Source organism: Protopterus annectens, chromosome 3.part1 (genome assembly GCF_019279795.1).
Source record: "Protopterus annectens isolate FY-2018-M chromosome 3.part1, PAN1.0, whole genome shotgun sequence".
Lineage (NCBI taxonomy): Eukaryota > Metazoa > Chordata > Ceratodontiformes > Protopteridae > Protopterus > Protopterus annectens.
In genome coordinates this window covers 234,262,388-234,281,128 of record NC_056732.1, presented here as the reverse complement: position 1 = coordinate 234,281,128, position 18,741 = coordinate 234,262,388, and the positions used below count along the sequence as shown (strand labels likewise).

The 18,741-nt window shown below is 39.0% G+C and overlaps 1 protein-coding gene across 1 annotated transcript in view; it reads left to right on the top strand.

The window, feature by feature from the left end:
- The window catches only part of LOC122798074 (collagen alpha-6(VI) chain-like), a 1,097,601-nt gene that overhangs the window by 437,921 nt on the left and 640,939 nt on the right, over positions 1-18,741 (top strand). The gene's annotated exons all lie outside the window — the stretch shown is intronic.

The following is an 18,741-nucleotide window of genomic DNA, read 5'->3' as shown; positions in this document are numbered from 1 at the left end:
CAATAATACTCAACAAAATTCAAAAACAAAATAATGTTTGAATATACATCTACCATAATAAGAAACAGACTATCTGTGAATGGACCTTCAGTATCTATAGGCAATCTTGTTAATATCCTCCTGAAAATTTCCATGTATGCAAAGATGCTTGACTAGTCATTTTTTATTCCATCTGGCAGAGTGTGCACTCATATTGCATCATCTAAATTTGATCACCAAACACTTCTATGCCAGAGTCTTAATTTTTACACCAAGATAACCAGCAAGTACATTTTCAACCATTGCCTTTCTTGGTTATCAAAGAAGAAGAAGAACTCTGGTTATCCATAGGACATAACCTTTTTGCATGGAAAGTTCACAAATGCTACCTTGTGACATCACATTTCTAAACACTCATCCATAGTTTTTGGTAATGATATTTGCATAATACCATTTGCATTTCCATGTCCCTTTGATGTTCTCTACTCATAATCGAATGAGATAACTGCCTATCTTTGGATATGTGCTGCTGCCATGGTTAACAGACAATTTTAAACATCAAATAGTGTTAGTGGCAGCTCGTGGATTGTATGCAGTTGGAATTTCCTCCCCTTTTGGGTACTGATGGAATTTCTTTGCTTGAAATATATACACTTATAATTAGTGAACATTAGTTTTCTACTGAAGTTCTATGAAACTAAATAGTTGGCCTTTCCATCCCCTGAGAGCATAATATTCATTCATTTGTTTATTTATTTATTTGACATGTGTTTTCCAGGATAGTCTGACTGAGTCAGAAAGAATCCATTTTCAGTGGATGTCCAGGGAGAAAATCTCCAGTTGCATACAGAGATGTACAAACTTTATACAGATAACATAAACATTTTATGAGTTGCAAGTAAGCAGGTACATTGTTATGAAGTAGATGTTAACTAGGCATGCCATTAACAAGAAAACACAGTATTACATGATATACAAGTAAATGATGCAGAGTGATAAAGTACAGAAGGAGAGAGAGAGAGAGAGAGAGAGAGAGAGAGAGAGAGAAAGAGATTCAGTCAGGCCTGATCTGGAGAAGAGATTAGCCTGGATCAGTGCAGGGGCACAACCAGCAGTTGATCATGTGTTGTTTCAGTACTGTTTTAAAGGCAAGTTATTTAGTAGTGGTTTTCACATTAAGTGGAAGTGCGTTCCATGCTTTTGCAACATAGTGGGAGTAGAGGCTTTGTCCAGCTGTCTTAGAGGTTTGGATATAGAGAGAAGCTCTTATTTTGTAGACCTAAGTGTCCTTTTGGGTTGCAAGGTGTAATGATGTTATTTAGTGCTGGGCAGACTTGGGGTTTGTAGACTATGTTGTAGAGTGTTAGTTGCTGAGTATATGGTAGGTGGTTGGGAAATTCTTGCCAGTTTAGTTTTTTTTAATGAACAGCAGTTGTGGGTTCTAGTTTTTGAGTTGGTGGCAAACCTGGCCACTTTATCATAGAGCTGTTCCAATTTGGATCTAGAGGAGCTCTGTAAATTAGTAAGTATTGGTACACCATAAAACAAGGAGGGTAGAAGGAAAGGCTTGGTGAGAGTGGTTTTGGAAGAAGAGGTTAAGGTGTGTTTGTTTCTTTATATTGTGCCAAGTTTCTGGTGGGTTTTCTTTATGTTTTATTGAATGTGGAGATTAAACCATAGGTGATCGTCTATGACTACACCTAGTAGCTTGGTGTGGTGGACGATTTCAATGGTGGTATTTTCAGCAGAGAGAATTCTGAACTAGTTTAGATTAGTAGTACAGTTCTTTGGCTGAAACAGAAGCAGCTTACTTTTTTGGGGTTGAGGAATAGCTGGCAGTTAGTAAGCCAGGTTTTAATAGAAGAAAAAGGTTGTTGAGTACTGAAGAGAAGTTGGTGTAGTGTGCAAGAGGTACAAATTATTGTGGAATCATCAGTTTATTGTATGAGTCAGTGTTCCACTAGTAAGTGCAGTACATAGGTATTTAGTAAAAATATTAAAAAGTAGAGGTCCTAGGATGGATTCTTGTGGGACTCCGGTGGGATTTGCTAGAAAGAGGAGATAACATTTGACCATTTTACACCTTATTTTTGATTATATAAGTAACTATGGAAACAATGTAGTATGGGTGAGGGTAACTCCTAGTTTGGAGTGTTTGTTCAAGAGTAAAGAGTGTGTCATGGTATATAATGCTTTTGAGAGGTCAAGACGTAGAGAAGATGCATAGCAACTTGTGTCTCTAGCTCTGTTTACATAAACAGTGAAGGCTAGGAGGGCTGTAGTTGTGCTGTAGCCAGGATGAAAACCATGTTGTGTTTGTAAGGAGGTTGTTATACTGTAAGTAATTCATGAGTTGAAGATGAATATGTTTCCAGTATTTTAGAGATTGGAGAAAGTATGGGTATGGGTCAAAAGTTTGTCAGTTCAGTGGAGTTACATCCTTTGTGAATGGGGATAATATGGGACTTTTCCCAGATGCTAGGTACTATGGATTCAGATATAAATCGACTGATCAGGATGCTGACTGGGTATACTATGGAGTCATATGGTAATTTTAGGTATGCAGGAGGGAGGTTGTCAGTGGAGATAGAGCAGGGTTTGAGTTTGTGCAGTAATCTTCTTATGCGGCTTGTAGGTATTGGTTGAAGAGAGAAAGTAGAAGGTTTTCAGAAGGGGATCCTGTGCAATGAGGATAAGGAGGGTCTGGGCCAGGTGAATGGGGGGTATTAGGGATAGATAGAGAGGAAGAGAGGCAGGTATTGGTGGTTTTAGCGATAAGCTCAGTTATAGATTTTATGAAGCGGATATTGAAATCTTCAACAATTTGAGAGGGAAGGGCATTGAGTGAAATCATGGATATCTTTTTATTTCTGGAGTGAAGTAAAGTTGTAATAGTGACCAGAACTTTTTTGGATTGGTTTTGTGTTTCTGCTGCAGGGGACTGTAGTATAGCTGTTTATCTTTGGTAAATTGTGTTTTTTGCTTGGTTATGTAGCTGCTTGAAAGTAATTAGATCTTGCTCCTTATTGCTTTGTTTCCATAGAGCCCAGGCAACAGTTGACCATAACTGCAAAAACAGTCAGGAAGCAATGGCAGCTTAATCAAATGTTTTACTTTGCAGTTATTAGAGGAAAACCAAAGTGTAGAAGAAATGTTGAAGGAAAGGTTATTCTGAATTATTAAACACAGAACCCAAATGATATATGTTAAATAAATAATGAGCTGTCTGGGAATACAAATAAGAGAGCAGGAGTTATGTAGCAACATAAGCTACAGGTCTGGGTCATAATATACCAATGCCTTATCACTGGCTAGTAGTAGTTCTTACATTTTCTAGGTTTATTCCTAGCTTTTCTATTGCTGTCATATCTATTACTTTGGTGAACACCGAAACACAGCTGAATAAAAAACTGACTTTATTCGACCAGAAAAAAATGATAAAAAGAGAGGTAAGAGATAACAATCACTTCATCAGACCATAAAACACATAAAAAACATATACAAAAGCATTCCTAAATATATATGATAGAACACACATTCACACCTGTCATCAGCCACTCACAATCACTATTAAAAGCTCAAAGCCCAACCATCATGCTGCTATAGATTAAGAACCAATAGGACACCATTCAAACTAAACCCAATTAGGCGATCCCTATATGAACTCTCCCAGGGTCTATAAATAGAATCATCAATGACTGTGTAGTGTAAAACTATCAAGGAATGGCAATGGGTGGAAAACTGCCCTGATTGAGCACTAAACAACTTAAAAATAGAATAAAAATGATGGACAAAAACAATGGCCACTAAGCCAATGGCAACAAAGAGCCACAATATAAAGGCTAATTAAAAGGCACAGGGCTAAATCTGAGCCAGTCAGAACTAAAACTATCATGGCATAAATATGCCCATAGAATATTGGCCACTCACAATTATAAAGCCCAATCACGGTGCTACTAATGAACTAGAACCAATAGATGCCATTCAAGCTAAACTCAGTTGGGCATTCCCTAGGTATATTCTTCAGTATCTATGAATATATTCATTAGTGACTGTGTGGTATAAAACTATCCAATAGACAATGGGTGGAAAATCACTATGATTAAACACTAAATAACTGAAAATGAATAAAGACAAATTAAACAGAAATGATGGCCACTATGCCAATGACAACAGAAAGCCATAAATTGTAAACCAAATAGAAAGTGCAGGACTACCCCTAAACCAATCAAAAACTAAGATGATTGTGGCATAATATGCTCATAAAATATGACACCATACTTGCATCAAACTAAAATCAATAAAAGGTTTTTCTGAAGATTTCAGACTAAATATACTTTGAAAATGTACATGGAATCCCAAACCAGAACAATGAGTGGAACAATCACAATAGGGTGTCACAGAACAGAGTCTGTTTATAAAGGCTGTGTGATTTAAGTACAGGTTTCAAAGGAATCTTCCTATTTAACCCAGCTCCCCTATCTGCAGGCAGTCTGATTATCCATCTTAATTCCACCTTCTCAAAGGAGTTATTTATGTCACCTACTCGTAAATCATGTTCCAGTTTCTCTATCACTAGAAACTTAAAACTATGTGATGAACCATATTTAACTACATGCTTCGCTAATGCATTAGAGACATCATGTATATATATTCTATAAAGATGTTCCCTAATCCTTTCCATTAAAGCCCTATTGGTCTTACCAACATAAAATCTTCCACAGACTACACAATATGCTAAATAAGCTAGGTCTGTGGTACAACAATCAGCTATTACATCAAATCTGTAGGGGATCTTTGTGTCTGGGTGAACAAAAGATCCACTCATGTTAACATTGGAACAATAATTGCACCTTTGACAGGCTTTAGTACCTAAGGCAACATCTGTGCTAACACAACTGTGATTTTCCTGTTTATAACACGTGCCTCTTCAAAGAATTCCTATTTTTGAACCTAAAATGGAGTTCACTACCCCCACCTGCTTAATCTGAACGTCAGTTGACAAAATGGGCCATTTTTTTAAATCTCAGCCGTGTTTCAGTGCTCGACTGTTTTTGTTTAGTTCATTTGTTATTTTGTAGACTCACCATTAAGTATTGGTGAATTTTCTTCTGTGTTTTGAGATCTATTACTTTAGCAACCTATTCAAGGATACCAGTACAGGGCTCTGGTTTTACACAAATTACCCAAGGCAATGTATTAAGCCAATAAATATTTTGTATTTCTCGCAAGCTGGGGATGTATCATAAACTACATTTACCTTCTCTGCTGAAGGATGAATTCCTTTTTATGTAGCACATTCCCCAAATACTCTTTCTGTAATTTGCAAAATGTTATGTTTAGACTTTCTGTTTTACTTTCAGAGCACAACCCTTTAGTCTCTGAATAGTCATTAAAGTCCTCATTAATTGATTTCCTAGTGACTAGTAAAGCATCCAAGTACACTCCTATATTTAATTTTTTAAACAGGTATTCCAGAATTCTTTGGAAAATGGAAGGTACCAAATTTTCTCCAAAAAGTAAAAAAATCATTAGTATTTATGCATATTAATGGTTATGTATTTCTTAGAATTCTTATCAAATAATAGTTGTAGATAAGGAGACACAAAATGAATTTTCAAGAATAAAATGTTATTACTCAGCATAGTCGTTAGCTTTTCAACTATTGGTAATGAATAATTTTCCATGTTATCAGCGTGGAACTTGTAGTCACTAAACAAACAAATGAAAATGTTACTGTTATCAGGGAAGAGGAATGCGTAACCTACACACAGTGTTTCACTGGCTACAAATATTTTTTTCTTTCTAAGTTTTTATAACTTGTCTTCAACTGTCTTTCATTGTGAATGGAAGGGTCTGACTTTTAACAGTACTCTGAAAAAACATGTGGGTTCACCAAACTGGCAGATTTTTCAGCACATAGTGCAACTCGTTCCAGTTGAAACACCTGACCATTTCCCTTTACTGCAACTAATGACAACTTTTGTGTATTTGTTTTTTTCTTTTTCATAGTATACTCTACCAATACTCTGTTCTTATACCAACAGAAGAGGCCTGATTCCTAAAGACTTGCTCTTGGTGTAAGGTTTTACACCAAAGTAAGTCATTTACACTGACAGTATGTCTTTTGGAATCATGGCAGACTTACACTGAGAGCAACTCTTTTGGAATCTTGCCCAATATCTCTAATAATTAATTGTATTAACTTGTAATACTTTCTTAGGAAACAGTGGCAGTAAAAATGTACTTGTTGTGCTGTCCCTGTAAAAATGTATATCTCATTTTTTGTGTTTCATTTGTCACAAGGTATACAAATGAACGATTTCCTTTATTTCTTAAGGCTGAAAACACTGGCAGATGTCATTCCCCTTCAGAAACGTTCTTTGGAATTATAGCTGGTATTTTTTCTTGAAATGTGTTGCTTTTACTGTTTTTTTTTTTTTTTTTTTTTTTTTTTGCATTTTGGTACAGCATACAGTTTTTCTATGTCCATCTGCCATCAATTGGGTCATTTTGCTTCCTTAAAGTTTCATTCTAGTGGATTATGTGTTTTTTATTTATAGAAGAATGAAACATTTCCCATTATTGGTTCTTTGCCTGAATTTTGACTTTATATACTTCATCAGCAGGTGCGTTATATTTCCTCAGCTATTGCATCATCTGTGTCTGACACTTCCACGTTAATCACAGCTTCAAATGCTCTTGAAAACATTAATTTGGTGTGGATGACAGCTTTCTGAAGCAGGTTTCAATGCAAATACCTGTAATGGATATAGCTCTTGGTGCTGCATCCATATTTAACTAAATTCACAGTTCACCTTGCACTATTTCAGCTCAGCTGCGTACTGTATCACAGTTTCACTGGCCTTCTAATTGCAATGACTAAAACAATCTTTTTCTAGTGTTGTCAGTCATTTGTGTTTGAAATGTGTCACTAACATTTCAGTGGTTTGTTTGTTTGAAGCTTTTATCTTTCAGTTTCTGTGATTGAACCAGTTTCCAAGTAGCCTAGGCAGAACAATGCCAGCTCATGCTTATTTTCAAGAATCTTTTGTTCTCAAACATATTCTAACTGTTCCCACATTGCTGACATAAATTTGTCAGCCGTTTCTGAGTCTTCTCACACAAATGCTTTGATATCCTTACTGCCACATTCTCTTTGATCTACTGTTTTCAGACAAAAACACACAAGGAAGCCATGTACAACCTTCGGTGCACTTTATTATCTAAATACTCTGGTCATGTACAGTCACCTTTTATACTACAGGTACCTCACTTTTATCCATGCCAGCTACTGCTACAATTCTAAATAACAAAACTAAGGACTGCACAGAAAAACGTTACTCCATCAGTAGCAGGTACTACAGTGGACCTGTTTAGGAGGGAAGGAGGAGAAACAAATGCTGTACAAAGTACTGGGCTTGGAGAGATTCTGGAACAAATACCATCAAAATGACAGACAGACCAAATCTACTAACAATCCTAAAAGAAGCCTACTAAAAGGAAGGAAGGAAGGAACAATACACAAAGGAAAGAAATAGACAGATATGCAACTTATAGAATGAAAACACACACTATAAAGGAGCCCAAGGTAAAACACAATAAGTCAATACAAAGATTCACCCAAAAAGACACAAAGGCAGTCTTAGAAAAAAAAATCCCAAACGGTATGAAAATTACTAGCTTTTCAAATACTATCTTTCTCAAGCTTTAAATTAAACAGTACTCTTTCTTATTCAGTGAGACATATTGCAAGTATGCCTGTACAAAGCACTGGTATTTCCTTATTTTTCATAGCCTGTAAATGAAAATTCAAAAAACAATGCCAAAATTCTGAAGGTTATGTGAATAAAAGTAAAATCCAAAAAGAAACACACTGCAGCAATGAAATTGGGTACACTGCAGAAGTAATGCTTTTTGTTTTAAAATAAGACTTCAGAAATACAACACCAGAAGTATTCAGTCATTAAATAGCAAAGAGTCATGGTTATGTGTACTACATAGAACCAATACAAACTTCAATGAAGAAACACTCCTATTATGTGATGATTATGGTATTGTTAATACTTGGTAAACAGGTAGCATTAGTTCTAAACTATTGCAAACCTCCTTAATCTCTAAAAGCATATCTCAGTCTCTACTTAATGATACGACATCGACAGAATCAAGGACAAAAAAGGTGGATGTTTTGCAAATAATGGAATGTCTGTAAATAATGTTTTATTCTTGGTTCTGATGGCATATATGTATTCAATATTTCTTTGTCCTAATTTCTGGGTGATCTTTCCAGTGTAAAAAGCTTCACAAGCCCATATGTTTCTCAGTTCACCTGTCCAGAATTGTTAGCTGAGTTGAAAATGGATGACTGATGTTTTTTCATAATGTGACATTTATGTTGCCTGATTGCCTGTTTAACTAAATTTTGTAGTTTAGTATAGTATTACCTGGAGTTTGAGAATGTGTTGTTTTCCTAATTATATCAGGCATTGTCCCTGAATCTAAGGAGGAATTGGAGTTAATAAGTGACCCTGTTTTGGGGGGTTTATAGAGCCATGTGATTTGAGGGAAGGGTTAGCCCTGGAGGTGAGTGAGAATTTTTGTGAGGAGAATGCTGCAATGGTTAAGGTCAGTAGAAAAAAAAAACAATAGTAGTCCAGCTCACTGAGGCTAGAATTGTCTTTAGTTCAAGAATGCTGGATTTGGATTTGTTCATCTATGATGTGAGGGAGGGATTTTGTTTACGCTGGGAGACATGTTGAAGTTGATTGGGCAATGGTCACTGAAGGAAGGGGGTGGTGAATGATAACTTGAGAGAAATTTTTGGAATTTTTAGTAATAAACAGCAGAGACCTCCAAAGCAGACACCCAAGCAACCGCTACCCCAAAACAAAACCCGTGCAACACATAGCTCACAAAGCCAGTGTGCCGAACAGTCACAGCCCTTAAGGCTAAACAACACACCTGATACACTTGTAATGGGTGACTCTATCGTCAGGCACACTGACCAGGCTGAACAAGGAGAAGGTCACAGTGAGATGCCTGTTGGGTGCTAGGATCATAACACAAGCACTCAGGACACTCCAAGGCAAGTACAAATATGACTCAGTCATTGTCCATGCTGGTGTACCTCCCTGGACTACATGAAAAGAGACATAGAGGAGCTCTCTGAGCATGTAGCCCAGGTCGGTATGACCCTGACCTTGAGTAGCATCTTACCCTCACCAAGAATGATGCCACAATATGAAGGCAAGATGATCAGTTTCAACAATTGGCTTAAGTATTGGTGTCATTCAAAGGGGATCCAATGCCTGTCAGCCTGGGATGACATGCTTGATAAGCCATGATGCTTCACTAGGGATGGCTTGCACCTGTCACCCCTGGGCTTTCAGATATTAGCAAAGGCTCTTGCTACCCCCATAGTGCCTTTTTTATGCAAGGCTCAAAAAACAAACCCACCTCCATAGGTATCACAAGGGATAAGAAACTAAGAGTAATGCTACTCAATGCCAGAAGTCTAAACCTCAAGATGCACGCACTCGAAACTTTCCTTAGCATGGAGAACATCGATATCTGTGCAGTAACAGAAACCTGGTTCAAGGCTCCTGAGAGCACCCCAGCACTACCAGGTTATACCTCATACCATGCTTTTCGGCCGCAAAACTTGGACCGAACCACAAAAGGAGAGGTAGTATCAATATTCATCAAAGATACCCACACCTCCAGGTTGGTGGCACAGCACAAAGCATCAGAGACTATCCATGTGCAACTAACAGTGGGTAAAACTGCCTTCCCGTTTATAGCCTGCTACAGACCACCCTCCCAAACCCAGGAACCCCACTCGCCTTCTTGGGAACACTGGAAAATATGAAGGTCTCTCCAAACACCATTATATTGGGCGACTTCAGCTACCCATACATAGACTGGGAGCATTACTCTAGCTCCAACACCCTAGCCCAAAGTTTCCTAGAATTTATAAACTCAAATGCTATGGAACAACTTGTTACCACTCCCACAAGAGGGGAAAACATACTGGACCTGATCATCACCAACATGGGGACTCTATGCTCCAGACCAGAAGTGTATCCCCCACTGGTAAGATCAGACCATAAACTAATCTCACTGGATAGTCACATCCCGACTCCACCCCCTGCCCTGAAAACCACAGTGAAAAACTTCTCTAAAGCAAATTTCACACTCCTCAAAACCGAGGTGGAATCCTTCAAAGCCCCCAGGCCTGTGGAAAATACAACCCAGACCGCAGAATCCTTTATAAATGCATTCTATGAACACCTTCAGGAATGCATGGATCATGCAATCCCAAATAAAACCAAGACCCAACCCTCCAAAGGCAGACATCCTGTCTGGTGGACCCCAGCCATAAACAAACTATACAATAGAAGGAGGAAGCTACTACATGATAGAGCAAAATCCCAAAAAGGGAAGGCATCTCTGATCAGTATTAGCAAAAAACTACGGGCACTCATAAAATCGTCTAAGGCCAGCTTCGAGAGAAACATTGCACAGGACACTAAGGATAATCACAAGGCTTTCATTAGTTATGTTAGGAACCTGGGTGGGAATTCCCAGATATGCTCAGAATTAGTCCAAAATGACAAAAAATACACCGATCCCACAGACATTGCCAACATCCTACCTGTCAGGTTCAGCGCAAACTTCTCCCTCTCCCACCAAAGGGCAAATATCTATCCCAGCAGAGTGTTGCCCCCCTGACATCTCAGATGCTCAGGTAAGAGCTGCCCTCTCCAAAGCAAAAAACACAGCATCAATGGGACCAGACGGTGTCCCGGTCTGCGTCCTACATGAACTCCAAGAAGAGCTAAACCCAAACATAAAACTACTGTCCAGTCTCAGCCTTACTACAGGATATGTACCCAAAGAGTGGCGTACAGCAACAGTGGTCCCTCTCCACAAAGGTGGTGCCTCAACAGATCCTGGAAACTATCGCCCCAAAAGCCTGACTAGCTTGGTATGCAAAGGTATGGAAAGGATCATCATGGACCTCATAAATAAAGATATTGGGGACCTACAGACACTGGATCCTACCCAGTTTGGCTTTGTTAAGGGCAGATCCTGCCTCTTAAACCTGGTTGATTTCTTTGAAACAGTCACCAAGGCCATTGACGAGGGGAAGGTGGTCCACACAGCCTACCTGGACCTCACAAAAGCCTTCGATACAATACCCCACTCGGGCATTATAGATAAGCTCACCAGCTTAAATATAAACCCCCATATTACTAGATGGGTTGCAAACTGGCTCAAGGACAGAACCCACATGGTTAGAATTGCTGGAGCCATGTCAGACTCCAAACCACTTACAAGTGGTGTCCCACAAGGCTCAGTCCTGGGACCTCTCCTGTTCGGTATATATTTCTCGGAGGTACAGGCCAACATGGAAGGACTGTGGCTGACCAAGTTCGCAGATGACTGCAAACTGGCGCCATAATCGACTCTCCAGCTGACACAAGCATCCTCCAAAAGGGCCTCATAGAAACAGACAACTGGTGCCAGAGCCATGGCCTCAAGCTAAATGCCAAAAGTGTATAGTCATCCCCTTTGGCAAAAAAAGTGCCCACAAATTACCACATAGGTGGTAATCCATTAAGTACAGAAGAAGTAATTAGGGACCTGGGGACCCAAGTTGATAGCAATCTCTCATTTGACAACCACGTGACCAAAGTGGTTAGAAAACATTTTATATAGCCCACCTAATCATGAAGGGATTCACATCTAGATCAGGGGAGGTCATTGTGCCTCTTTACTCATCCCTCATCAGGCCCATAATTGAGTACAATGCCCCTTTTGGGATGTACCTTACCAGACACCTGCAGCAACTGGAAAGACCCCAAAAGTACCTCACCAAGAGGATCAAAGGGCTCAAACAGATGCCATATGCTGCCTGGTTAAAGAAACTCCAGCTCTACTCAGTGGCATACCGCCTGCTCAGAAGCGATCTGTGCCTGACGTATAAAGCCATGTCCAACCCGGAATTAATGGACATGCTGCACCTCAGAAAACCCAAATCCCATCAAGCTACATGCTCGAGAGACTTGAACTTCAGCGCTGAAATAAATAGGACATGCTGGAGGGACAGATTCATAACCCAGAGGCTCCCTTCACTCTGGAATAAAATCCCAGTCCAGGTTAGGCAGAGTCCCTCATTGACTCCCTTCAAGACGAATCTTGATGAGTGGATGGGAGATCATAGGTTTACCCCGGGTATCACTTCTGTGTCACTGTTAGACAGAGGCACAGTATACTAACCTCAAAAAAGGGGATAGCAAAATTAATTTAAAATGGGTGGCGAAAGCCAAACACACTCTGGGTAGGCTTATAAATGCCCTAGGGCAGATAGCCTAGTATGAACCTATGAACCAATGAACCTATAATAAGGTCAAGAAGTGAGTGATGAGTAGAGTTAGGATATGGTCTAGTAAGTTCAGTAACCAGCAACTTGAAGTCATTAAGGATTTCCAAGATATTATTTTGATTAGGGACAAAAAGGCTGAGAATGAAGTCACTTAGAAGAATGACATTTTTGATATTTTTTATTAAGGAGGTAATTTTAAGCAGAAGGATTTTGAATTTGGGGAAGGAGGCATGAGGGAGAAGGTAAGCAACAGCAAGATGAATAGGAAAGTTGTTAGGAGATGGGATAGCTAGTTAGGAAGAGGTTCTGAAGTACTGCTGCTTTGAGCTAAGAGTCGGACAATTAAATTAGATTTAAATAACAGTAGTGTTCCACCACCAGAACTAGGTCTCCCGTCAAGATAATAGTTATATCCAGGGAAGGGTTAGTCGATGGAAGGATCAGTGGGTTTGAGTCAAAATTATTTTATTACTATGAGCTCAAGGTGTTGGACAGTGAAAAAGCTGTTTAGTTTGCTCTGTTTTGCTCTTGATACTATGGGCATTAAGTAAGACATGAGATGAAAGAGATGTTCCTGCACAGGAGCAAGAGGAGTATTATAGGGGTGAATTTATAGAGCAGTTTGGGTAGTTAAGGGAGTGGTTGTAAGGCATGGGTTGGTAACATAAGCAAGTGAGAGTGGATGCAACATGCAATAAAAAGTGTGTGGGGGGAGGGGACAGGGTTGGGGGATATGCACACTTGGGTACATAAATAGGGAAGTTGAATGGACATTGCTGAGGTAAGAGAAATAATGATTTTTAAGAGATGAGAGGTGTACTTTCACTCTGTAGGGGAGGAATCCTTATTGCTGGGGTGGAAGACTAAGACAAAAGCAGAAGAATTTGATTGTAACTCTGCTTACGTTTTGGAAACATATGGGCTTGATTGTCAGGTAAGTACAGAAAAATGATTTGCTCTTCCACATCTTTTAGTTCATTTCAGTTCCTAGCTATGGTCCCTTCTGTGCAGAGCTGTCATAATGCCCTGTCCTCCCTGGGTCCATGTGTTTTTTTTTTTTTGTTTGTTTTTTGAACAGCGGCTCCAGTTTATTCTCATGTTCCAGACATTATATAGGAAAGTAAAATGGTGATCTGAAATTATCCCTAGGTCTATATGCATGAGTCCTGCAATGGACTGGCATTCCATCCAGCATTGTTTCCTGCCTTACAGCTGTAGTTTGCTAGAAAGGTTTCCAACTACCTGAAACCAATCATTTTTATGACTTTCCTCTTCTGCTACTTTTTGTAAACCATAATGTAGCTACCACCACTGGGATACCACAGTAAGGTATCTCACTTTTTAGATTAAATGCTTTCATGATGGTTGAAAGAATACTCCAGTTGTATAGAAATGACAGGTACGTCAGAGTCCCAAACATTTAGTGGCAGTTGCTTTCTATTTCTGAAACAAATAGAAATCTGCAAGTACAAGCAGACAAAGTATAAAATATATTGCTGTCACCGCCATAATGAATAAAAGTAAGAATAAAAGCCTTCTTCCATTCAGACATCTATGCAGCAACCTTGTCTTCCATGATGGAATATTGTTTAACCACATTTTTCCTGACTCCTAAAAATGCCTAAATACACCCCACAAAATATTGATGCTACTCTCTTCTACCCACAAAACCAACCTGGGAATCTAACATATTTGCCAAAAGTGTATATCAGACTTTATATCCATTAGTTTAGCAGCAATTAAATCCCCAAACCACAACCACTTAACCTATCATTCCAGCCACATACTTCTTATTGTATAAGAAGAAAGTTTTAGTGCCTGATAAGTCAAAATATTCACTTCCTCTAAGCCTTAGAACCCAGCTGTTTATCAATGTATAAACAAATACCTGCATAGAAAACCTTTGAAATTATGGAGTTGAAGGACTTATTTAGAAAACAGACAATGACTCTGAAGCTGTAAAAATGCTATAAGTTAGAACAACAGATTTGTTTTACATAAAAGCCTCCCACCGCACCCAAGGCTAGTCTTGGACCTCTCTATATTAAAACACGTTCCTAAAAGGAAAACGTTTAAAATGCTAGCCTTGCAGGCTTCCTTAGTTTTATTCACACAGGATGCACTAATTGCGATGCTCATACAAGACACACTAATGGCTACCTTGAATATAAAGGATATGTACCTGCACATTCTCATTTACAGAGGAACACAAGCAGTTCCTCTGCTTTCTGGCTGACAAAGAGAAATAGTGGTTTACTTCCTTGCAATCTGGGCAACCCATTGCACCTAGGATGTTCACCAAATGTTTGATCCCAGTTTCTACTCACCTCAGAAGAAATGGGGTTGATATACACCCCTAGGTGAATGATTTTTTGATTCAAGACTCCTCACAGGATAAGCTCAGAAGGTACCTTCAATGTACCTTTCAATGTCTACCCAGTTGGAGCATCTCCTTGAACCTGATACCTGTACTCTGACATTTCTGGGCACTGTACCAGACATCATAGCTGGCAAACAGCCTCTACTCAAGGAAAAAAGTGCATCTTCTAAATCAGTTCTTCAGCCATCTAGCCCAGAAGATGCACTTGACACAAGGGACTTCTTAAACGTGCCAGGTTACATATCTGTATTCCTTTTGATTATTTCCTTAGCCGGATTTTACATGACAACACAGTGGTTTCTCAAATGTCTATGGGAGCAGCACTGTCATCCTCTGATGCTACTTATTTCCCTGAGCCTTGCAAACAAAAAGGAGCTCAAGTGATATATGCACCAAGTGCAGGTCAAGCCATGGCTGCCATTTCAATTCCCAGACAGTTCTGTAACATTACCCACTGATACCTATACCTGAGGCTTTGCACAGGGGCCACAAACAGGCACCCTAAAAGCACAGAAGACCTGGTCTAACAAACAAAGAGGCAAGCCAATAACTGTAAAAAGATAATGGTATTGATTTATCTACTACACATATTTAGAATAGTGCTGCATCCAGGAACAGTGATGGTAGCGAAAGACAACACCAGAGTGATGTGATACATAAACAAACAATAAGGGAAACATTATAATCCATGTGATGACTGACCATGATGGCATAGGAACTTGCTTTGGGGCAGGAAATCTACATCCAAGCCACATATGTCTCCTGAACTTGAACTCACTGGGACCAGCTAGCTGAGTAGGTCCTCCTTCAATTTCCATGAGTAGAAACTAAACAAGCATTTCTCACAAGCATTTGTTCCAGAGGTGAGCTTATTTGTTTCTCAGGAAATTTTCAACTAAATATTCTCCCTCTTTCTGCTTCTTCTTCATCTTCTTCTTCTTTGAAGAGTACTTCTAAATGCAATAAGGGAAATGCAAGGTGCACGTTAACAGCTACATTTTAGCCTTCACAGTCATGGTTCTCCCATTTTGTTCAAATGAGCAAATTACGGATATAGTCTGTCCCAAAGCTGTGCACATTTCTAACACACTAATGCCCCCAAATTTAATTCACAGTACCTGCATTAAGATTTCAGCATAGTACCCCTCCATGAACACTTCCCAACAGAAGTAATATACATTTTGTAGGATTCCAAATAGTCCAAAATAGAAAGTGTTAGCTAGCCAAGGGAATAATACTTTACATTTGCTGCAGAAAAGTAATCAGAAACAACTTCTTCCATTACAACTACCATTGTGAAGTAAAAGGTTGACATATTTGACAGTGTATTTTCTTTAGAATTATTATCATGCGATTACTTATTTATTTGTTGGCATTTCTTTACTGAGATATTCCTGCTGGGCAAAAACTGCCCCTTTTCAGCAGAAGCCCAGGGAGAAAAGGTCCACAAAAAATGCTATGCAGCTGAACAGATTATCAGCTGTTACAGCATGCCTCCACATAGACTGTCAATTATCATCCCCGTTCAGCAGTTAAGCAATTGTTGAAGAAGTCCTTCATCGTAGGCCACCCGGGAGGCCAACCCTCCTCCTAAAGACTTAAATTTCATGGTAGAGAAATTGGCTTTCTCTCTTTTTAATGCCAGATAGTTTGGCAGTTTTAAAATTTCTGGCTTTAAATAGTCTTTTCTTAATAGTCTTTACATCTACCATAAAAATCAGCTCAGCATATTTGTGAGGTAGCAGCCTGGGTCAAAATAAATGCGTTCTCCAAGTATTATAAACTGGACATAGAGTACAGATAAGGAGCAGGGCATGCTTTGCCATTGCAGCTTCACTTATAAAGTTCCTCTGGTTGGGTGAGTGAGATTAGGATGGCCCTGGGTACAGCTACAGAACTCAGAGGGACATTTGCTGGCTACATCTTTCTCCAAACTTTAGAGGATTTGATGCATAGAGTCCGCCTGTAGTTAGCTCCCATGTGTAAAGAATAATGCTGCAGTAGTGATCATGTAGTCTGAACATCTACTGTTATAGTTATCATTCTCAAAATGTTGTACTTTCTTTTTAAGGACAATGTGAAACATAACTAGAGCCACAGATCTACACATCTTATTTACTGTGTCCTGTAGTCATGTTTACATCCAGAGGTAACAAAGGGATGAGAATAATCAGCCTCAGGCAATAAGACATTTTTACTTCAAGACTTAATATCTAATAAATAAACTTATATAGCTGCTTTTAACTGGATTGTCACTTTCTGTATTATTTTTGACCCCCTGCTGCTGACTATTAAGCCTCCTCTCAATCACACACTATTGCCCGAGGAGAGCCATCATCCAGGCAGCCATGGGGGTGCTTGTATTCTCATTACCATCCCAGCAAGAGCATTCTTTCTATTTATTTTTTTCTTTTTTGTCCTAACCCCACTCCTTGTGGTGATGTGAGCATTCTGTCACTGCATGGGTCACCTATGCCCCCTTTACTGACATGCATGCTCCCTCACATATACTGGCAATAGCTGACATTACCTACTTGGGCTGCCCAGCCATGTCTTCCCAATACTGCCTCCATGCATCATAATGGACCTTCATAGTGGACTTGTCATCACCAGGGCAGCAGCATGAACTGGGCAGGAACCATTTCCTCTCTCAAGGATGGGCATGTTAATGTATCTACATTGTGAAGCTCCCGAGATGGTAATCAAAATCAAAACTTGGGTAGCCTGGGCTGTAGTTAGGGTTTATTCCCCCTATAAAACCAGAGCAGATGGGCTTTAACCTTCTTCAGAACCTGATCTGTATGGTACAAGAAAGAAACAGCAGGAATCTCCCAATCAAATAAATATTTACGATATGTGACTTCAGAGATCAAAGTCTTAGAAGGGGTCATTTATCTGAATATTTAGAAGTTGAAGAAAGCTACATACCATTTCATGGAGGGAAGAGCTTCAGTAAAGTAAGAAAATACTATGCCCTCCCCCCATTCCCAGACATCACCAAGTATACTGACTGGGAAAAAATTATTTTAGTAGAGGATAGTTGATTACTGTAATGCACACACAAAAATAAATAAATAAATAAACATGCAGGGGAAGGTATCTTCCATCTTGTATATTGGAAGATTACTAATAAAAAAAGGAGAGGAGTACAATCTCCAGCAGTGATCCTTGTGAGAGCCTTGGGCATACATTACCTGCGTATGAACTGACTCACCAATAGATTAAGAGCCCCAAAGAAAACTTGTAAACCAGTTAATAGATATTCAGTTAAAAACATGATCTGATAATACATTAAGGAGCAGAGTATGAGCAACACATTCAAAAGTCGTTCTGTTTTCAGGAGACCTTTATCTATAACGGTTAGAAATGAATTGATGAAACAGTATGGTACTTATTTCTAAGGCCATTTTGGCCTGAGCTAAGTATTCCATTCTGAGTTATAGAATCCAGAACCTGCAGGTAGAGTATATTATCAATTACCTTAGCCAGTGGGTTGTGGGTGCTAATATATGCTTGAAATATTTAGGCAGGAACTATTTACCATGTGAACAAAGACATAAGAAAAGTACAGAAAATTAAGAAGTACTGGCTCTCAATGTGCCTAAACCATTATATTATCTTACAGTTGAGGAAGGCTTAGCATTTGTAAGCACCAGAAAAGTAGTAGATTTTCTTCCAGGAATCAGTCACAATGCATGTAGTTAAAGATAGATCAATAATACAAGCCCGGGAGTTGGCAATAAATTAATTTGCTTTGAACTTCTGACCTCCCAAGGATTTAAACTGTTTACTTTGGAGTAATCACAGCTTGATTAAATAACTTACAATTATTCATAGTGGATTTTTTTTTGTTTGTGTCTCTATGTGTCATATTCTGTCTCCTTGCCTTACTTCACTGTAAGGTATAATGCAAGTAAAAAAATTAAGATTTTGCAAGTAGCAGCATTATAGTTTTTTTTCTGTATACCAAGTAAGCACATGATTTTTGCAACAG